Raw genomic sequence first — 9,807 nt, forward strand, 5'->3', positions numbered from 1 at the left:
ATAATAGAGTTGTCACCAATCGATTTGCTATAAAAGGCAAACAAATTTACTTTATTGTAGGCTTTCTTAGTAAAGACAATAGTTTTTGCCTTTGTCTATGCACTGCTTATGATAAGCATGCCTATGCCTAGGCAAACTACTTTCCTAGGTATTGTCTTTGGCTAGAGAAACCTGCAAGAAGGCAGATTTGATGAATTCCCCATAGGAAATGCTTAGACAAATTCCAAAACTACCATGATATAGCTAAGCATCTATCCACAGGCACCTATCTGACAACTCTGCTTAATATGGACATACCACAAGAATTTACTTCAATATCAATTTTTTTTTTTGTGTTTTCTCTTCATTTAGGGCTTTTGCATGTTTTATAAAAAGAGTGGAAATGAATACAGACTTACACCATACAAAGTCGAACGAAAAAATCTTTGCGAAGGACTAAAAAGAGGCGTACTTTTTTATCCTGAAATTGTCGCTTCAAGTAGAAACTTTCCAAAACTAGGAACTTGTGATTTTAAGAAAGGAATAACTTATAAATTAATAAATTATTTACCAGATCTTAAGAAAATTCCGCCAGTGCTTGAGAGTGGAGACTACATGCTTGAATGTAGAGTTCTTGCACGAGAAAAAATTATCGTAGCATTTAAGGCTTATGCACAAATTTATAATATTGCTAGTACGGGATAATAAAGATAAAGGTAAAGATAAAACTTGGAAGTTAAACTAAATTTGGTTTTAAGTTACATTCCGTTGAATCAAAATTGGAGGAAGTAACTTAAAATGGGATGTAAATTTTTTTTTTCAGTTTTGACCAATAATACAGTTGACTTGGGACTGGTAAATGCCTAAAATATCCATTTGAAAGTCTTACTTATTTAAATTGTAATAAATTATTCTGTCTTACCGTTTTTCAAGCTCTAAGTTAACTAATTCAGCACATTTAACAGAATTGTGCTTTCCTTCCGTCACACAACAGTCATATGACTAAGTTAATCACTGCACAACTGTATCGAGGTTCTAACTCTACACACAACAGAGAAATTACACATTTCACTCTAATTATAAATTCTTATCTCATAAGCAATTAAATTGATGATAAAAGTACTGAAAAATACATAAAATGACAAGAATATCGAATTGTTGAGTCAAAAATAGTACAGAAGTCAAAATGATAAATGCAATACTGTGGATTATAGTTATTGCTTACATCCAAGTGAGTAATTTTGTCAAAAAAATTCAAGTTTTGCTTCTAATTTTGATAATTTTAGGAATCATTTGGAATGTTCGAGTGCATCATAACACAGTTTGAGCCAATTAGTAAAAACAATGAGTATCTAAATCTCGACAAACTAAAAATCATTCATTACAATCGCACAACGTTAGTTAGCAATGGAACTCTAGTATTCCATAAAGGTCAAATCCTGGATTTTGGGGTTATTCATGAATTTTCATTCCTTAAAAATCACAGAAAATTTTCAATAATTTCTTTTTTTTTTTCAGATTTTATGCAACTTGTACAAAAAAGCTGGAAATGAATACAGACTAACTCCCTATAAATTTTCTGAAAGCAACTTATGTAAAGCTCTTATTAATGACGAATATTTCTACCCGGATTTTCATGCCCACACCAATTTTCCACCGATTGGCACCTGCGAATTTGAAATTGGAACTCCGTATTTTATCAAAAATTATCTACCAAATTTGAGTAAACTTCCGCCAGTGATAGCAAGTGGCGATTACATGTTTGAATGCAAATTTCTTAAAGGAGAGGAATTTATTCAAGGATTTAGGACATATGCACAAATTTACAATATTGCTAGTGCTGGAACAAAATTGAAAAAAATTTAATAAATTCATAGTTCATAGATTCAAAAGTTGTGTGATTTATAGTTTTATATAAATATGAAATTTTTAATACGTCCCTATTTGGTACCTCATTAGGGGTACTTAAAGGTTAATCAATAAAAAAAATTAAAGCTTAAACGATTAAAGCTCTTTCGATTTCTTATAAAATCAACTCTATTTCCGTTGAAATTAAAAAAGTTTGTACTTGACTTGTCGAAATGCAATGCCTCGACATTATTAAAGTTATATTTCGATAATCTTTCGACTTCATTGTATAGCTTTTAAGTTTTCTTGAGTTCAAGATCAACACTTCACATTCGAAAAGTCTTGAGATCGAGATTTTGAAGAATTCTCTTGTCTTGATTCCGATCTCGATCTTAGTATCGATCTCGGACTCGATTGTTCTAAGCAAATGCTTCAAATACGTGCTCTCTAAAATAACTTTAGGTTTGTGATGTTTTACACATCGACCACTAAGGGTTGTCACTAAAAGGTTAAATAGGTACTTTATGGAGGTCAATATGTGGCATGTTTGTGTTGATTTTCTCAGCGAAAAATGTTTTTTAAATTAGGTAACATAATAATCAGTGTGATCAATCGATATTATAGAAACGTGTAAATAATAGTCAATGGCTACATCATGCTACGGACATTTAAGTGTCGAAACAAGTCCGAGGGAGGCCATGGATCACTATTGATCTATAACGCCAGCTAATATAATAGTCAATGGCTACATCATGCTACGGACATTTAAGTGTCGAAAAAAGTCCGAGGGAGGCCATGGATCACTATTGATCTATAACGCCAGCTAATATAATAGTCAATGACTACATCATGCTACGGACATTTAAGTGTCGAAAAAAGTCCAAGGGAGGCCATGGATCACCATTGATCTATAACGCCAGCTAATATAATAGTCAATGGCTACATCATGCTTCGGACATTTAAGTGTTAAAAAAAGTCCGAGGGAGGCAATGGATCACTATTGATCTATAACGCCAGCTAAGTAAACAAGGAGGTGTCACAGAGACATGACAAATCGTCACTGATGAAATGAATGATATTTTATTGATCCTTTCGATTACGCTGTACCACTTTTATATCACTCCAAATGTTTATCGAGATCAAGATCACTATTTATCATGAACTCTCTATGATATCTGGTTGCTCGGTCATCCTGTTGTTTTTCTGAGTTAAAAATGGTTTGAATTAAAAAAAAAATCTAGAACAATTAAATTAGAAATGATTAATTTGAATCCTACATTATTTGTAAAATTAACATCATTAGATTATGATCAATTTGATTATTAGAAATTGTAGAAACGTGTAAATAATAGTTAATGGCTACATATAAATTGTGAATGAAAATAACAAACATTATCAAATGCAGAATAGAAATCAAAATGAACAGTTTAATATTGTGCTTTATTATTCTTTCATTGAGTTCTGTAAGTAATAGTATAAAAGTGCTCGATATACCTTAAAACTTTGAATTTTCTAAAAGGAATCTCTTGGAATGTTCGAAATAATCCTGATGAAGACCGAGCCAATTATATATAACAGTTCAGTTTTGAATATGGACAACTTAAAAACTATTCATTACAATCGAACAACGCATGTTAATAATGGTACAATGGTGGTTAATTATAAAGGTCCAATAAAGGAAATTGAGGTATTTGATACAACATTAATTTAAATTCAAAAAGAAAACATTCTTCTTCTAGGCAATATGTGAATTTTACAAAAAAGCTGGAAATGAATACAAAGTGACGCCATTTAAAGTTGGTCCGAAAAATTTATGTCAAGGTATAATTGAGGATGAATTTTACTATCCACAACTTCATGCTTGCACCAATTTTCCACCGCTCAAATCCTGCGATTTTAAACTTGGATATACGTACTACATCAAAAATTTTTTCCCAAATTTGAAAAATGTACCGCCAGTTTTCGAAAGTGGCGATTACATGCTCGAATGCAAAGGATATTTGAAAGATGAATTTTTGCAAGGACTTAGAATTTATGCTCAACTTTTTAACATTGCTAGTTCTTTAACGCCTAAATAAGGCAGCCATCTGCTATATCTTGATACTATGTCCTTATGTTTTTTTTTAAAATTTAGAGAAATCAAAATAAATGTGGAAATTTTGAATAAAATATGAATTAATTTTGAATGAATATGAACACGATACAGATGTTCTCAGGCTTGCGCCATAAATTCTACATTTCGTCGTCTGGGTTATGAAACTTCAACCAATCAATCAACGTGAAACTACCCTAGTGACACAAATGATGAAAAATTCGCCACTAAGTGACATGGCTTTAAGAGTCGTTTTTGCGCAATATCGAAATTTTTTCAAAAATGTAGCTTAATAAATCACATTTTTCGTTCGAAAGGATTGTTTTAATAGCTCAATTTCATTGAGTTATTGGGTTATTGGTCATTTGAAGTTTCAAATCAACGCATAAATACTATAATTAATGAATTTTTAATTTCAGTACAAAATGCAAACAACTTTTCGGGAAAATTTTTAAACTTGCAAAATCCAATATATATATATGTGGTCATACGAAAAAGTGACCGTTAAATTTTTGAAAATTACCAACACTATTATGTGTATTTTACACGGAGAACAATGGAAAATTGTGATAGTGTTAGTTTTGTTTGGGGCGATTTTGGGGCGAAGTTTGTCTGTATGACCACATATATAAATATTGGCAAAATCATTTGAAAGTTTGAATTCCAAAAACCGTTATAAGAAAAATTTATCTTTATTGCATATTTTTTCGATTAACCTACTGGAACTTGTTTTGCAGTTCTGGAAGTGACATAGGTCTTACTGGATCTTGTATTGTGGGTCTGGAAGTGACCTGGATCTTACTGCATCTCGTTTTGTGGGTTGGAAAGTGGCCTGGATCCTACTGGATCTCATTTTGTAGGTTTGAAAGTAACTTATTAATCAATTACTGATCGCTGGGACAAAAATTCGCTTTAGTCATTTGATCAATAACTCGAGAAATTTTCTTAATTTTTTTTATATTTTTTCAAAACTTTGTTATACTTCCGCATGTGTTAAGCTAAAGAATAATTTGGGGGGAATTTTACCTTGTTTGTAAATTATTATTATCATTATATATTGTGATCTAATCAGTGTGTTATATCGATATTGTAGACACATGTCAATAATAGTCAATTACTACATATATATTGTGAATGAAAATAATAAATTTTGTCAAATGCAGAATAGAAATCAAAATGAAATGTTTAATATTGTGCTTTAGTATCCTTGTATTTATTTATGTGAGTAACTTTATAAATAATTCTCTGGATAATTTAACTTAAAATTTGGTTTTTTAATAGGAATCTCTTGGAATGTTCGACTTAATCGTGACGACGATCGAGCCACTTGTCAAAAATAGTTCAGAAGTAAATATTGATAATTTTAAAGTCGTTCGTTTTAACCGCACAACGTTTGTGTACAATGGTACTTTTGTGCTTCTTAAAGGTTCAATCAAGAATGTCGAGGTATTATATGCAGCATTCCTTTACATTAAAAAACCATCAACCAAAACTCTTTTCAGGCATTATGTGAATTGTACAAGAAAGCTGGAAATGAATTCAAAGTGACAGCATACAAAGTTGGTCCAAAAAACTTATGTAAAGCTATGAGTGAAGATGAATATTTTTATCCGGATTTTCATGCTCACACCAATTTTCCACCGATCAAAAGCTGCGACTTTCAAATTGGATATACGTACTACATCAAAAATTTTTTACCAAATTTGAGTAAAATCCCACCAGTTTTAGCAAGCGGCGATTACATGCTCGAATGCAAAGGTTATGTAGATAATAAGTTTTTGCAAGGATTCAAGGCATATAGTCAAATTTATAACATTGATAAAAATCTTTTTGGATAAATACAAATTCTATGTGAAGGAATATGCCGGACATCAGTTGTGCTATGCCGAGAAGCTGCTGTATTTGCTGTTATGTACCGACAGCACTCCAAAAAAAAAAAAGTAGAAAACTTAAAACAAATATTAGAATTTTAAATAAAATACGAACAAAATTTAAATGCATAATTTTAAATTGTTTGTACAATATCAATGTTTTCAGATCTTTGTCATAGGATTCGGGGATTTCGTTTTTAATGAAGTGATATTTCGATAATCTCTCGAACAAATCTAACCGCTTCTGATGGTTTTCGAGATAGAAACCACTCCTTCTCAAATGACAAGTTTCGAGACCGAGATTTTAAAGAATTGCTCCTTAGTCTTGGTACCGGTCTCAAAAGTTCGTCGAAAAAGTTCGCTGTAATCCAGTAACTCGATAGAGCGGATTTAGTACTTCAAATCCAAAATTTCGAAGATATCTGTTTTCTGAGATCTTACTCCTGAGATTCCAGAATTCCGTGAAATTATCGGAATCGCAAACTGGAATTCCAGTTCCCGTTCCAGAAAATGCCCGTTTTTGGAAACCCTACTCCTCAGCTAGCTATTCAACGGGAAACTACAAGAGCAATACAAATGATGGAAGCTCTGCGAGTGAATTTTGTCGCTTTCGGTTAAATAAATCATTTGTATTTTCGAAAATTCTCTGAATGATTACGTATTAATGTATTGCACACACGATTTTGATGATTTCAATTCTAATTGTAATTTATTACATATCAAATGTGATATGATCAGTGTGATTAAAGGAAATTGTTGAAATGTGTAGATATATATTGAAAATATAGTTAATAAACATTGTTAAATGCAAAATAGAAATCAAAATGAAAAGTTTAATATTGTGTTTTAGTATTTTTGTATTTATTCATGTGAGTGATTTTATAAAATTTGTCTTCATAATTTAAATAAAAATTTGATTCTTCTAAAAGGAATCATTTGGACTGTTTGAGTGCATCCTGGCGATTTTCGAGCCAATTGTTAAAAACAGTTCGGTGTTAAATCTTGACAAATTTAAAGTCACTAGGTATAACAGAACAACGTTTGTTACCAATGGTACACTTGTGGTTAATTATAATGGCTCAATTAAGGACGTTGAGGTATTTTATCCATCATTTCTTTACATATAAAAACTATCAACTTAAATTCCTTCCAGACATTGTGTGAATTTTACAAAAAAGCCGGAAATGGAAAAATGGATATACGTATTATGTCAAAAATTATTTACCAAATTTGAACAAAGCTCCACCAGTTGTGTCAAATGGCGATTATATGCTCGAATGCAAAGGTTATGCAGGCACTGAGTTTTTGCAAGGATTCAGGGCATATGTTCAAATTTTTAACATTGCTGGTTCTGTTGTCGGATAAATACAAATTCTCTGAGAAAGTGTCAAAAAAATAAAAAAACCAGACGTGGAAACTATTAAAATATTGATCCACATCCCATGTATCCCAAATTCACAATTAACCCACGTAATATCCAAATTATTCCGGGTATCCTAATTATTTTGATAGTTTCCACGCCTTGATAATAACCTAAAAATTTGCTGACATATTTTTTTGTGTTAATTCTTTTAGAACTCGGATTTTTTATGAAAAAGTCGACTCAAATCTTCTTATAAAATTCGATTCAATTTTGAGCTCTGAACTCTTTCTCTCAATGCCTCTTGGACAATGACCGAAGCCGTTAATGACTTCAAATAAGTTTGTTGACTAAATCCAACTTAAATTGTTACGTAAATCTAGTCAACTATGTGCATGTACACATTTTTAATCGACAAAAATCTATCAATCTAAATCAATCGCGATTGATCGCAATAATGAGGTTGTTGTTGTTTTCAGTATCGATATAAAAGGCTAATGATGTTAATTAGGTACTTCATTAAAAGTTAAGAATTCAGAATGAATTGTTTTAATACCAATGAAATTTTATGTTTGGGATTTGTTCTATTCTTCTTAATCCAAGTAAGTAATAATTTGTGTCTTTATAATGTTCAAGCTGGAAGTGAATATCATCTGAGACATCAAGTCTTAAGTTGGCAAAGTTGACAATTAAAAGATCAAGTCTATTTTAAAGCATTTATAGTTTTTAAATCGAACTGCTTGTAGTCATGGGTTCGATTCCAACTACAAAGTAAAACTACAACTTTTAAAGCCGGGACTTCAACTGATTCTGCCAGTTGCAAAATCGCTTGACTGGTGCTGCCAACTCCTCTTTCGAAAATATACAACCAATTTATTTATTTCCAGGATTCTAATGGATTATTCGAATGCATTCTTATCAAACTTGACCCAATGGTGAAAAACAGCAACATTTTAAAATTAGATGATTTTAAAGTTGTTCGTTTCAATCGCACAACATTTGTTTTTAATGGATCTATGGAGATGTACATTGATTCAATTGAGGATTTAGATGTAAGTTTTAACAGTGACATATTTATGGAATTTTAATTAATTTCTCTTACGTAGGCAGTTTGTCAATTATTCAAAAAAGCAGGAAATGAGTACAAAATGACACCTTACAAAATGGGACCCGCAAACATCTGCAAGTTAATAAAAGATGATGATATATTTTATGCTGGATTTCACAAACATACTAACTTTCCACCACTAAAGTCATGTGATTTTCAAAAAGGAGTAAAATATTACATCAAGAATTATTTACCAGATATGAGTAATGTGCCGCCAGTTTTTGAAAGTGGAGACTACATGGTTGAGTGTCAAGTGACAAGGGAAGGAGAGCTCATTCAAGGAACATTAACATATTCGCAAGTTTATAATATTGCGAGTGCTGGACTGGGGTAATGTTTGCAATTGGCAATTTTAGTTAGTTAAGTTAATAAAATAAGGATAATGGTCTTTTAAATGATTAAAATGAGAATGCTCACATGGCACAGAAAAGAGCATGCTCACATACTCATCGTCTGTTAGAGAATGACCTGTTCGTTGACCCTTAAGATCAGTTGTGATTCATGGCTCATGTTTCTTCCACAGAGCTATCGGGGTTACCCGACTACACGGCAAATAGCCCTTACTATCGCAATTCCAATGATACATACACTGCTAATCACAGTGCCTTCAGCTCATAAGACTAGGTCTTATATCCATATGATCCATATGACGTTGAATGGTCATTACAGGAATCCAAACCTAACAGTTCTTAAATAATAATGAAATTTTACTGCTTAATTCAATAATACTCAATTCCCTCTTTGACCATAACGTCATTTATGAACAAAACAACATCAAATACCACAAACATGTTCATCAACTGACATTTTTTTGCACTGGAATTTTCAATTATTTTTCATACAACGACAAACATTACAACCGCACATTTTTGAGTACCAAAACACGCTCAATTTATTGTTTATCTTTTCGTCGTAACGCAAAACTTGACTTCAGCTGCCTTAAAAAAATAAAATGCAATTCAGCAGAAAAGCAAATTGAGTAAAAGAGAATCAAAAGACTTAAATGAGCGTGCGAGAGAAGATGTAAATGAGAAAGTCTCAAGTTGTTTAATTTTTCTTTTCTTTTTCAGCACAATTTCTGCAGTTACAACTTAACAGTCAACGTGATCGGACGAAGAAGTTTAAAGTTTACGTGGATAATATTCGAAATAGACTAAATCGAGTGTTTTGGATGTGATTTGCGGGCAAAGAACAAAAATGGATTTATATTAAATTTTATGCTGATCATTGTGGATTTAATTTGATAAATTTTGTGTATTTTTTAATAAAAAAGAAAATTTTAAATTCAAAAAAATTTTAAATTTGAAGAAATTAGAAAAACCGAAAAAAAAATTGCCAAAAAATAAAGCAAAAATTCAATTTGACCCACATTCTATAAAGGAACGGGAGTGCTTCAACTGCCAATAAATAATAAAATAAGATACAGCATGCAATCGATGCTGTTGATGATGTGAAAAGAGACGTAAAAGGCAAATTCTTTATGAAAAACATTTAACAGAAATAATATTAAGGCACGTCTTAAAATGGCAAGTGCATTGTAGTGCTTTTG

This window comes from Chironomus tepperi, unplaced genomic scaffold (genome assembly GCF_022539635.2).
Source record: "Chironomus tepperi strain 1889 unplaced genomic scaffold, CSIRO-AGI_Ctep_v1 contig_479, whole genome shotgun sequence".
Lineage (NCBI taxonomy): Eukaryota > Metazoa > Arthropoda > Insecta > Diptera > Chironomidae > Chironomus > Chironomus tepperi.